Genomic DNA, 13,351 nt, shown 5'->3' with positions numbered 1-13,351 from the left:
ATCCTGACAGTTCAATAGTATATATACATGGGGGAAGGTGTTGAGTTACATAGCTGGCCTGAAACTTAATTTGCTATGTAGATCAGACCAGGTGTGAACTCACATAGACCTTCCTGCCTCTGGATCCTGAGTGCTAGAATAAAAAGAAAGAAAAAGGAAGGAAGGAAAAGGAAAGAAGAAGAATGACTTTCAGGGCTTGGAGAAGTGATTCAATGGTTAAGAGATGCATCACTCTTGTACAGAATATGGCTTCAGCTTCAAGCACACACCTGGCAGCTCACAACTGTCTATAATGCCAGTTCCAGGAGACCCATCGCTCTCTTCTGGCCACCAGGGGTACTGCATACACATGGAGTACATACATACATACAGGCACACAAACATTCACATATGTTTTAAGAAAAGCAATAGAATAAAGGGCATGCTGAAGGAAATTCTTCAGCTTTGGAGGAGCTGCAGTGAAAGAATCAGAAAGTTAAATCCTTCGAATCAAAATCTATCCATTTTAAGTAACTGTACCCAATTTTACATGTTGAAATAAAAAGTCTGTGTGAAGCTAGCATACATTTTGCCTCAACGTTTCTCTCTAGTGTTTTGTGTAGAGGGAATGAAAATTAAATGTAGCTGTTTGAGTTGAGCTATCTCTTAGACGTGAAAAACGTTGAGAGTCCTTTCACTTTATAAAATTTTTAAGGAAAGATCTATTTTTATGTATGTGTGTGGGTGTTGTGCCTGCCTTCATGTATGTGGACCACGTGTATACTTGGTGCCTGTAGAGGCCAGAAGAGGGCACTGTGTCTGCTGAGCCTGAGGCAGCCCTCTTAAAAGAACTGACACTTAATGACTGAGTTGACCCCTCAGCTCTTAAGTTCTTCATCTGAAGTTTCTTTTTCCTGCACTTGGATTACAGACACACTTGTGACATCTTCCAAGTTCCCCACCCAAGATCTTTAGCATCTAAGTTCTTTCTTTTCCTATGCATGTGTATGTGTGTGTGTGTGTCTGTGTGTATGTGCAATGTGTATGGGGGCATGCACATATGTGGCAGCCACACTGTGCTCACCGTCTTCCTCAGTCACTCTCCTCTTTGTTTATGGGGGCAGGATCTCCTCCTGAACCTGGAGAACTGGATGCAGGTAGACTATCAGCTAGCTTCTCTTGGGGAATCTCATCTTTGTCTCCCAGTGCTGGGGTTAGGAGCAGCTGCCACAGCTGCTCATTTTTAATATGGGTTTTGGTGTTCTGGACTGTGATCCTCACACTTGTACAGCAAGCACTTTATCTATTGAGTTATCTTCTTGACATCTTTGGCAAGGTGTTGAGTAATTCCTGCTTAGTGCTGGGCTTGCTGGTGTACACTACCACACCTGGTTTGTGCAGTGCTGGAGATCCAACCCAGGGCCTCGTGTGTGCTAGGTAAACACTCTACCAACCAACTTATGTCCTCTGTCCTTTGGTATCTAATTTCTTAAAGCCACTTACTTTAGGATAAATGATGTGTTGACTTCACACAATCCCAGTTCTCTTAACACAAATGAGCTTGGATAATAATTTTATCACACTCGGAATTTCTATTGATCTGTCACGTAGGCCAATGCCGGTGGTAAAAGAAGAGGTGAGTAGGTCTTTCACATTTTTCTCACGGCTTTGTGTTTTCTTCCCACAGGTCTGTGGACAGGCCAGCCTATAAAGAAAAAACGAGGTACTGTATGGTGTGTTCCCAATGATGTGTAGCCTCACACAGGAAGTGACCTATCAGGAAGGGTCTGACTGATTGGGAATGGGTGGGTGGGGTAAGTGTGTGTGTGTAGTATGTGAGTGCTTGGGTGTGCATGCCTGGGTGAGCACATGCAGAGGCCACAGTAGGGCCTCGGACTCCATTAGGTGTCTTCCTTAGTCCTCTCACGGAACCAGAAGCTCACCGTTTTGGTTAGACTGGCCAACTAGTGAGCCCACCAAATCCTTCTGTTCCTTCCCAATGCTGGGCTTATAGGCATGTGAAGGCAGGCCTGGGTTTCCACCTGTGATCTGGGAATCCAAACTCAGGGCCTATGCTTGTGTGGTAAGCACTTTACCAGCGTGGAAACTGCATTCTTAATCGCTTTGGGACCATACTCCGTGACTGGTAATTATTTGAGTTAATGCATTTATTTAATTATGTGCACCAGAAAATAAACATGTAATCTCTAAAAATAAGATACAAATAAGATACTTGCTGGGAAGACATGCAATCTAAGGGCTAGTTGATTTATCATTGTATGTGTAAGTAATTTCTAGTCAGTATAAAGCCACTAGGGTGTCCTCCACTATAGAAACCAAACATCTCATGCTGTGAAGGTGATTTTCTTTTCCCCTGAATTGATCCAGGAACTAATTTGCTTTTATGACACTAATTTAAAAAACACCAAAGTTAAATCCATAATTTTGTTAGTAAGGAGTTTGAACGCTACTTTACCAAGTCTGACAGTTTTGCTCTTACAGATTTCTCTGTTACAGTGCCTTCATTAACCACACCGTCTTAGTTAGGGTTTCATTGATGTGAAGAAACACCATGGCCAAGGCAACTCTTAGAAAGGCAAATATTCAATTGAGACTGGCTTACAGTTTCAGAGGCTCAGTCCATTTTCATCGTGGCAGAAAACATGGCAACCAACAAGTAGATATAGTGCAGGGGAAGGAGCTGAGAGTTCTACATCCTAATCTAAAGGCAGCCAGAGGAGACTGTCTTCCACAGGTGACCACAAAGAGACTGTTACACACAGGGCAGAGCTTGAGCACTAGGAGACCATACCCACAGTGACACACTTCCTCCAACAAGGCCACACCTCCTCCAATAAGGCCACACCTCCTCCAACAAGGCCACACCTCCTCCAATAAGGCCACACCTCCTAATAGTGCCACTCCCCATGACCCAAGCATTCAAACAGTTGACTCTATTGGGGACAAACCTATACAAACCACCAGACACACTCAAGTCCCACAGGGCAGGTATGAGCTGCTCCTGTATACATGCATATGAGTTTTAGGTTTTCTCTGCAGTGCAAAGAGGATCCCCTCACTTTCCTGAGCTCCCCAATCTCAGCCCAGACGATGTAACCCAGTGTCCCACACAGGCCATATAAGAGCTATACCGCTGAGACACGCCCCAGCCCTTTCTTCCTGCCCTTTCCAGTTTTGCTTCTCTGTCTAGGCATTAGGTCTCCCAAGAGCTTGAAAACTCCTGGTCTGAGAAGAGGAAAGACGCTGATCACAGAAGTTCAACCGCTGCCCTTCATGAGCCTCTGAGGACTCCCAATAAAATAGCTTTTAAAAAGTACATCTACAAAGAACACTATCTCAATTAAGAACCTAGTAGACTTAGGAAGCATTAACACAGACCTCACCTGGGTGACTAGCAGTGTGTTTTTGCCAGTTGTAATCCACTAGAAGCTTTTCTTTACCTCCAGCAAAAGTTCAGAGATAGAAGTGGAGGCATATCTTAAATCTGGTGACATATGTCATGATAACACATCAGGTTTCCAGTATCTCACATCTAGGTGATTGCAACAGACTTTTGAATGTCCTTTCCCTGCGCCTCAGGCATAGAGCAGAGTTCACTCCTCATTACTGATCCTATGGCTTGGGAAGGGTGTGGGTGATGTATCTGATTGGGCGAAGAAGGGAGCATGAGAGCCAGGACTGTGATTCTAAGACACCCTGCAGGGGAAGATACTATAATGGCTGCAGCTGGTCTACCAGGGTGAATCTCAATCCAAATGTAATCTTCCCTTCCTCCACACCATGAAATTAATTTTTCTTAAACCATTGGCTTCATGGTCATTCTCCCTTCTTATACCCATTCATCCCGTTACAGTTAATGTTCATGCACTCCTGCATTGTTATGACAATAATCCATTGTAACATTGTAACCAGTGGTTGCAGTACAACCACAGACCTTTAACAGGCACAGGAGTTAGCCACATCTCCTACTATGGAGGAGATGGAAATAGAATTAGAGACTTTGGGGGGGGGAGGGGCCTGATGAGATGGTTCAACAGGTTCAAAGTTCAAAGGCTCTTACCACCAAGTCTGACAAGCTGAATTCCATCCCCAGGACTGAAAGCTGTTCTCTCATTCCCATCTGTGTGTCCCACCACGGCATGTACACCAGCCCCCAAAGTAGATACAAACATACATACATACATACAAACATACAAACATACACACATAAACAAACAACACGTAAAACACCACCCCTTTCCTTTTAGCTGCACCGTGTGACGACCTGAGGAACCAGGAGTAAATGAAAGAGCCACTATTCCATGAACCCTGAACGTCACCCGTAAGGGTGGCACCGCTCCATGGTTGCATCAAGCTATGGGTTTAGATGAAGCAGTTGAGGCTTGGGGATGGGGTAGGGGTCATGCAGAAGTCAAAGTGAGGGCTGGAATCTAAGAGGTAAACAGGAATTTGGCAAAGAAAGGGGATTTGGGTATTGGGCAGACTCCATGGGCGAGTGAGACGGCTCTGCAGATAGAGGTGCTTGTCCCCAAGCCTGACAGTCTGATTCCTAGGACACGTGGTAGAATGAATTCCTCAAAGTTGTCCACTGACCTTGATACTTATACTATTCGTGTGAACACCACACACATAAGCGCGTGGACACACAAGTAAATAAATATAATAGTTTTTGAAAATAAAAGATATATAAAAAGGTGAGGGGTCATTAGCTTAGGACAGATGAGGGTATCTCTAGTCAAAATCTGCATGAATACAGTTGACAGATACATTGTCAAAAAAAACTTCGAAGTCACCAAGTCTAATCAAGGCAACTCAGTTTAAAACCAGAGAAAGGGGAGCCTATGAGAACAGCTTAAAAAGGAGGGCTAGATTCAATTGATCCCCTAGAATTCTTGTGGCATGGGAGTGGGTGGGTGGGAAAGCTGGGTATGCCAGTATGAAGATGTGATTTCAGTGCCAGGCTGGTCTATTTATCAATCAATCAACCAACCAACCAACCAACCAACCAATCAATCAATGGTGGATGATGCCTGAGAAAAGACACCTGAAGCTGTCCTTGGTTCTCTATAAGCATTCATCTCCCCTCTCTCAAATATAATACAAACAAAATTTGGGCCTGTGGGTTGGCTCAGTAGGTAAAAACAGTTGTGGAAAAGCCTGACAATCTGAGTTCAATCCTCAGGACCCGCATGGTGGAAGGAGAACTGATCCCCACATATGTCTTCTGATCTCCAGTCACAAAAGTGAGTCACCTGATGCTTGTGCTGGGAACTGAGTTCTGGTCCACTGCTAGAGCAGCACATACTCTTAGCCCACTGGGGCTGGGGCTGGGGCTGGAGCTGGGGCTGGAGCTGGAGCTGGGGCTGGAGCTGGGGCTGGAGCTGGAGCTGGAGATGGAACGCTCTAGCACCCTCTTCTAGCCTCCAAAGACATTGCAGCCATGTAACACACACACACACACACACACACACACACACACGCACGCACGCACGCACGCACGCACGCACGCACGCGCACGCGCACGCGCACGCGCACGCGCACGCACACGCACACACGCACGCGTACGCACACACACACACACACACACACACACACACACACACACACACACACTTTTAAGAAAGGGAACCTCATCAGTTCTACCTTTGTCAGTTAGATGACAGTGGGGGTTGACAGTGGTGCAGTGTCTGCAGTTACTAAGAACACCCAGATGTTGCTAACAACAGTTGGAGACAGCAATCTTCTACATCGCCAATCAATTTCTATAGGTTGAATGTGCCGCAGAAGCAGGCTGGCCAGCCCTTGGCAAGTGCAGACTGTACACCAGAGGCTTGCCTGACAATGCCATATAAGTGCTGATCTTCATGCTACAAATGTGGGCAGAGATCTTCCAAACTTCTGTGGACAAGGTCAACACGTAAAGATCCCAGACCAGTAAACCCCTGGTATTGACTTACAGTGGCGTTTACATACGGTGGAGGGATGGGGCTTGCCCCCCTTCCCTTCCCTCTTTCAAAGAAAACCATGTAACAACACAGCTTCACCTAATAGGAAGGAGATTCCTTAGGTTGCTGTCTTCTAAGTGGTTAAAGGATCCCTGGATGTCACTGAAGGTCCCTATTGTCTCAAGGATTTAACCATCCTTCTTCTTCTTCTTCTTCTTCTTCTTCTTCTTCTTCTTCTTCTTCTTCTTCTTCTTCTTCTTCTTCTTTCTTCTTCTCCTTCTCCTCCTTCGTCTTCTTCCTCCTCCTCTCCTCCTTCTCCTCCTCCTCCTCCTTCTCCTCCTCCTTCTCCTTCTCCTTCTCCTCCTCTTCCTCCTCACTCTCCACCTACTCCTCCCCTCCCCCTCCCCCTGTGTCAGAGGTTGACTTTGGGCTGTGCTCTTTATTGCTCTCTACCTCATTGTTTGAGACAGGCTCTCTTACAGAATCTTGAGTTTGTCATTTTGGCTAGGCTGACTCGCTGGCTGGCCTGAAAGACCACAGGCTCTTCCTGTCTCTACCCACCAGCACCAGGATTAAAAAGGCATATCTCCGTGCCCAGTTTTTATGTGGCTATTAGTGATCTGAACTCAGGCCCTCCTGCATATGTGTCAAGCATTTTACCCACTGAGCCATCTCCAAACCTCTATTTAGTAGTAGTCCCTTCAAGGGGACACTCTCACATCCTGGACTGTCACACCCAAACTAATTGAGAATAATACATTTTTTTGTTCTTTTTTTTTGAGACAGGGTTTCCCTGTATAGCCCTGGCTGTCCTGGAACTCACTCTGTAGACCAGGCTGGGCCCAAACTCAGAAATCCACCTGCCTCTGCCTCCCAGAGTGCTGGGATTACAGGCGTGCACCACCACCACCAGGCTAAATAATACATATTTTACCCTGCAACCTACAAACTCCCACAAGACCATGCTTATCATTTGTGTAATGTACTCTTAAGATTTTCTTGACTGTTATAGTTGCGTTTCACTTTTTCTTCCCTCAAGATGCAAGTCATCTTGAGATACAGTTCTCCAAATTGATCCCACAAATTAAGTCACAATCTTAAAAATGGAAACTATGCTGGGCATGGTGGCACACGCCTTTAATCCCAGCATTTGGAATGCAGAGGCAGGTAGAATTCTGTGAATTTCAGACTAGCTTGGTCTAAATAGTTAACTTTAAAACAGCTAGAGCTACACAGGGAGACACACTATCAAAACAAAGAAACAAACACCAAAACAAAAACAAAACCCCAAATTAAAAAGGAAAATTCTTAGTGGTGTTTTCAGTAGGAGTGGTCTCCACAGGCTCATCCATGTAACTGTGCAGCCATTGGGGGTGGCATGGCTTGAGAGGGATTAGGACATCATTGGGACTGGCCTTACTGGAGTAGCTGTGGCCTCGTTGGAAGAAGTGTGACACTGGGAGTGGACTTTGGAGTGTCAGAAATTCAAGTCAGGCCCACATTCCTTCTTTCTGCTGCCTGAGGATCCAGATGTGGAATTCTCCAGCTGCTTCTCCAGCACCATGTCTGACTGAGTGCCACCATGGTTCCCACCAGGGTAACAGTGGACTAAACCTCTGACACTGTGAGCAAGCCCCAGCTCTATGTTTGCCTTTTTTAAGAATTGCCATTGTCAGTTGGGCAGTGGTGGTACCTGGGATTAAGTGCCTGTAATCCCAGCACTTGGGAAGCAGAGGCAGGCAGATTTCTGAGTTCGAGGCTAGCCCAGTCTACAGAGTGAGTTCCAGGACAGCCAGGGCTACACAGAGAAACCCTGCTGTCTCGAGAAACCAATAAATAAATAAATAAATAAATAAACAAACAAATAAATAAAATGCTACTGTCATGGTGTCTCTTCACAGCAACAGAACACTAAGACAACTTGTCTGGAGGACAGTGGCCACCTCTTATCTATAATCCCAATATCTGTAAAGTTCTGAATAATATAGGATTTTTTAATGAATAGAATATTTGTATTAATGTTTAATTTCAAAGACTTAGATAAAGGTTAAGTGGCTTACCTTTTGCACATCAGAGTCTTCTAAATAAATGTACCTACACACAATGTGTTCACATTCAGAGAGCACACACACACACACAGGTACATTCACATTATTTAAAATAAATTTACCCACTCAAATATTTAAACGTATAAACTATAACGACCCCAAACTGAATAGTGGCAAAAAGACCCTGGCACACAAAGCAATGGTCACTTAGGTGCCTAATCATTGGAACCTATGACTGTGTGCATTATGCAGCAAGAGGGACTTGGTAGATGTAATTACATCGAAGACTTTGAGATGAGGAGCTTATCCTGAATCACCTGCATGGACCCAGGGCAGCCAAAAGCTCAGCCTTCCCCTCCTTTTTATTCAGTTTGGCACACCAACCCATGGAATGTGCACATATAGTTAGGATGAGTGTTTATAACTTAATTAATCCAGCATAGTCACTCCCTCACAAATATGCACAGATGATTGTCTCTTAGGTACATCAGGGTCTTTCCATTGAAGCCAGAGCTGGCTTATTAGGGATAATACAGCCAAGGATTCTTCCTGCTTTCCAGACATGGAATTACAGGTGGCTCTCCACACCAAGCCAGAATTTACATGGGCGTTGGGGATTCAAATGTACAATAGGACAAGTTCATACATGTTGTGTGTGTGTGTGTGTGTACATGCACATACATGCATATGTGTGTAGAGTCCAGAGGTCGGTCTTTGGGTGTTTTTCCTTACAACAGCTGTCCACTCTGTTTGTGAGACAAGATCTCTCACTGGGACTTGAGGCTTGCCAAGTAGGCAAGGCTGGCAAGACAGTGAGTTTGAGAGGTTCCCATGTCCCCAGATCTCCAGAGCTTGGATTACAAGCACATGCCACCAGCCCTTCGGTGGCTTCTGGGGACTGAGCTTAGGTCCTCGCTCTTTCATGACAAGCACTTTACCAGCAGAGCCAGCTCCTCAGTACCACCTGCCTCTCTGTAACTTCTGGTTGTGTGTTCAGACAGGGTCTCCCTCTGTATCCCTGACTGACCTGGAACTCAGTATGCAGACCAGCCTGTCCTCAGACTCATCGGCCTGCCTCTGCTTTCCAAGTGCTGAGATTAAAGGTGTGTGCCACCACATCTGGACATCCCTATTTTGGGGGGGGGGGGACAGGAATATACATATTCCAGCCAAGCCTCAGATTCACCGTGGATCTGACTGTAAACTCGATCTGTTCTCCTTATGTCTGTCTCTCAGGTCTGAGACTATCGGTATGTGCGCACAATGCAGATTCTACACTGTGTCTTGAACCCAGGACTCTGTGACTGCTGCATCGGTGAACACTCTACTAGACAACTACGCTTGGTTCAGTCCCACCATTGACCCAACCTGTGACATTTTTGTTTGTTTGTTTTTGGTTTGTCTCAGTTTTTCAAGACAGGGATTCTTTATGTAGCCTTGGCTGTCCTGAAACTCACACTGAGGATCAGATCGGCCTCGACCTCTCAGAGGTCCATCAACCTCTCCTTTAGCTCGCACTGCCTTGGTGTGGGCCACCACCACCAGATCTGATCACACTCTTTTTTTTTTTTTAAGTTTTAAATTCTTTAAAGTTTGCTTGATTTGTTCTGCTTGGCTTTAAGTTAGCAGATAGTTAAAAAGTTCAAAGCCCTTCATCCCCAAGTATATGGCTAAGGGAGATAGATACCCAACTGAGGTCATTTGTCAGAGACTTGTGTGATACTCATTTGAAAGTCTGTGTATCATTTTTTGGCATGGTGTGTGTTTGTATATGGGTGGGCGTGCACGTGTCTGTACACATTCACACGTGCAGATGTACATGCATGTGACAACCTTGGGTGTCATCCTCAAAGAGTATCTTTTAATGGACTGAAGTTTACCAATTAGGGTAGGCTGGCTGGCCAATGAACCTCAGAGATCTACTTGTCAATGCTACGGTTATAGGCATTAGCCAACAAACCTAGCATTGTGTGTGGGGGTGGGTGGGGTGGGGTGGGTGGGTGCTTCTGGAGATCAGATTTAGGTCTTCACAATCAGAAGGCAAGCACTTCGCTCATTTAAACATCCTCTGAGCCCTGAAAATCCATGTATCTTGCATGCTTTACCTCAGAAGCTTAGGCAACGAAATTAAGTCATTTTAACATAGGTGTTTAAAGTTAACATTTATATCATTTTGAGCTGTCCCAGCAAATGGAGTCTAATTTTCCTTTCTAGTCACCTCTTTGGCTATCCTCACTGACCCGAACGTGTCTCTCTGTCTCTGCCTCTCCTGGCACTGGAAATCAAACTTAGGCCTTCATTCATGCTAAGTAAGCTTTCTCCTACTGAGCTGTGGGAGTGTTCTCACTACATTTGAGTGTGTGTACACATTTATGCGGCAGAGTAAATGTAGAGGTCGGAGGACAAGTTGGGGAAGTATATTTTCTCCTTCTACCGTGTGGGTTCTGGGACAGAACTCCAGTCATCAGGCTTGGTGGCAAGTACCTTTCCCCAGGAAGCCAGCTCAGCAGCTGAGTTCCCTCCCCCTCTCTGTCTCTGTCTCTCTATTCTGAGATCCGGTCTCACTAAGCTTCTCAGCCTGTCCTTCAATTCTTTCTACAGTTCAGAAGTTAGGGCTTGAGTTTGTGATCCAGATTTGGGTTACTCATTTATTTTGGAGAGGTCCTTCTATCCGAGTCACTGATGGTCGTAGGGTAGCTTATGAGTCAGCTACAATGCCCAGTCAAAGCCTCTCCAGCCCTATTGGTGCGTGGAGCTGCTGCCAAGAACCAGGTGGCTGAGCTTGGCTCTACAGGATAGAACGAACACCTACTACCTCCAGGGCCTAGCCACCCAGGGCTAGAAGTCGCGCCATCAGCTACCAAGTCTGACAGGCCCAGTCGTCTTTGTCTGCCAACTAATTCCAAGTGAGGACTGAGCCCTAGCTCTTAATCTCTCAAAGCACAGCCAAGGGCAGAATGCAGACACAGTGAAAAGTCACAGTCAGGAGCAGTGTCTGCCAATAGCCAGTGACGTTTGCCAGTTCTAAGGTGAAAAAAAAAAAGTCTTGCAACTCCCAACTGTTTAATTATCTTAATTATGTTTCTTAGGTACGGGATTAGATTAGATATAAAATCCATATTCACAAGGTTCCTATATCTATAAAATGTAAGTAATGTACAAACTGAACCAAAAAGTGTAAAACTCTATTAATATTGTGTATTGTAACAGGCTAGATAATGTTTTGCTGAGATGACATTGTTTCTTGGGATGGAACTCAAGGCTATGGTTATAACTAGGGACAGATGTAAAGTCAAGTGCGGTGGTGGGTTAGCAGGGTTATCATTCAGAACAGGCACAGAAATATATTGATTGTTTTAAAGAATGTAACTCAAATGGGGGCAGACACGTGCTTTTCTCTCAAAGAGAACTTGCAAGTACAGGAGCATTTTGTCTGCCAAGTTCATACAGGGCCCCAGAGTCTCCTGCTCACCCCAAATTTAGTGAATTAAAATCTGCATTTTAAAACTAATTCTTACATTTTAGAATGTATCATGAGTATATGTTTTTGCACACGTGTGCTGTTATGTGCATGCGTTGTGGCAAATCTGTGGCTGTCAAATGACAGCTTTCAGGAATCAGTTCTTTCCTTTCACCACGTGTGGTCCTGGGGTTGGGCTCAGGTCATTATGTTTGGTTGCAAGTGTCCTTACCTGTTGAGCCATCTTGCCAGCCTAGAACCTGCATTTTAAACAAGATGTCCAGGTGATGGATATACAGAGTAAAATTTGAGAAGCATGAACTCATTTCCTGGTTTATTCTTCATTGAGCAAATAAGATGGGGCATAGTCTACACTTTTTTTTTTTTTTTTTTTAAAGAGAGGATCGTGTGTAGTGAGAATCACCTTGAGTTTCTGACCCTCCTGGTTCCATCTCTTGAGTGTTAGAATTTCATACGTGGATCATCACGTGGGGTCTTACTCTGTCCCGAGGATCAAACCCAGGGTTTCATGAACTTAAAGCAAGCATCCTACAGCCACACGGCCCATAAAGCAACTGCTCCCTCCTCTTCCTCTTCCTCTTAGACAGTCACTTGCTTCTTCTTTTTTGGGGATGCAGGAAGGTAGGTTTAAGATGTACTTAGAATTTTTTAGGGATGACAGTGAGTATTGTTAACGCTACAGAGCCCATCTAGGGGATGTCCACTATGAAATTACTCATTTTATGTGAACTATCCAGAGTAGGCAAAAACACATGGAGACAGAAAATAGATTATGACTTGGTAAAGGTTTGGGGAGGAGAAAATAAGGAATGACCAGTAGGCAGGGGATGCCTTTTGGGGATTAGTGATGATTAGTAGTGACAGCTTCGAGTCAGAGTCAGGGTTGATGGTGGCATGGCTTGGAATGGCTCGCCATCGCTGGCTTTTCCCCTGTGCCCTGGGGACTCTGAACACAGGTCCTCAAGCTTGCTCAGCAGGGAGGTTGCTGACTGACTTCCCTTGCCAGGCTCGGGTTCAGGTATTTTCTTGAAACCCCACTCACTTGTGATTCAAAGGTTTTGTTCTTTCCCTGTCTTTATTTTTTTGCTGTTAGGCGATGTCCTCTGGCATTCTGAGGGCCGCAGAGATGATTAAGAGGCTTTGCCTTAGGTAGTAGCAGTGATCAAATCCCGGGCTATCAGCAACACCCACACAGGGCTGGGTACTGTGCAGTAAACTGAACACTGTGAAAAACACCAAAGGGATGTTTAAACCTAGAGCCATCTGTGTTGCAGAGGGAAGAAGTTATTTCTTGGTGCTTGACTCTGGTGAATTCTCTTTGATCTTTTGTTCAAAGATGAATGAATGCTGACCAAGATGAGATAAGAAGCATTTTAGCAATGCCATGAACAAAGGATTTCAAAACGGAGAGCAGGAGGAAAGAATATATATTTAGGTAAGAATGAATGAGCACAGGTTGGAACTGCCCTGTCTCACCTGAAACAGGTATTATGTAGCACAGGCTGGCCTGAGGCTTTCTATGTAGCTAAGGATGTTCTTGAACTCTTAATCCTCCTGCCTCAGCCTCCTATGTGGTCAAGTGTCCAGACAAAAAGTAGGAGCAGACTGAGAATGAGAAGAAGTTGATATAAATTGTCTTCCACAGTTTCGTACAGTTTTTCCTCATTGGTAAAGTCATTTTGTCAACATGGAGAATAGAAGTTTGTAGCATGTGGGTGTTGAACAAACCATCTATCTATATATCTATTTATCTATTGTGGTTTTTCAAGACGGGGCTTCTCTTCTCGCCTTGGCTGTCCAGGAACTTGCTCTATATACCAAGATGGCCTGAATCTCACAGAAATGCATGCACCTTCTTCTATCTCCCAAATGGGGGA

Source organism: Apodemus sylvaticus, chromosome 12 (assembly GCF_947179515.1).
Source record: "Apodemus sylvaticus chromosome 12, mApoSyl1.1, whole genome shotgun sequence".
Classification (NCBI taxonomy): domain Eukaryota; kingdom Metazoa; phylum Chordata; class Mammalia; order Rodentia; family Muridae; genus Apodemus; species Apodemus sylvaticus.
This window is presented reverse-complemented; position numbering follows the sequence as displayed.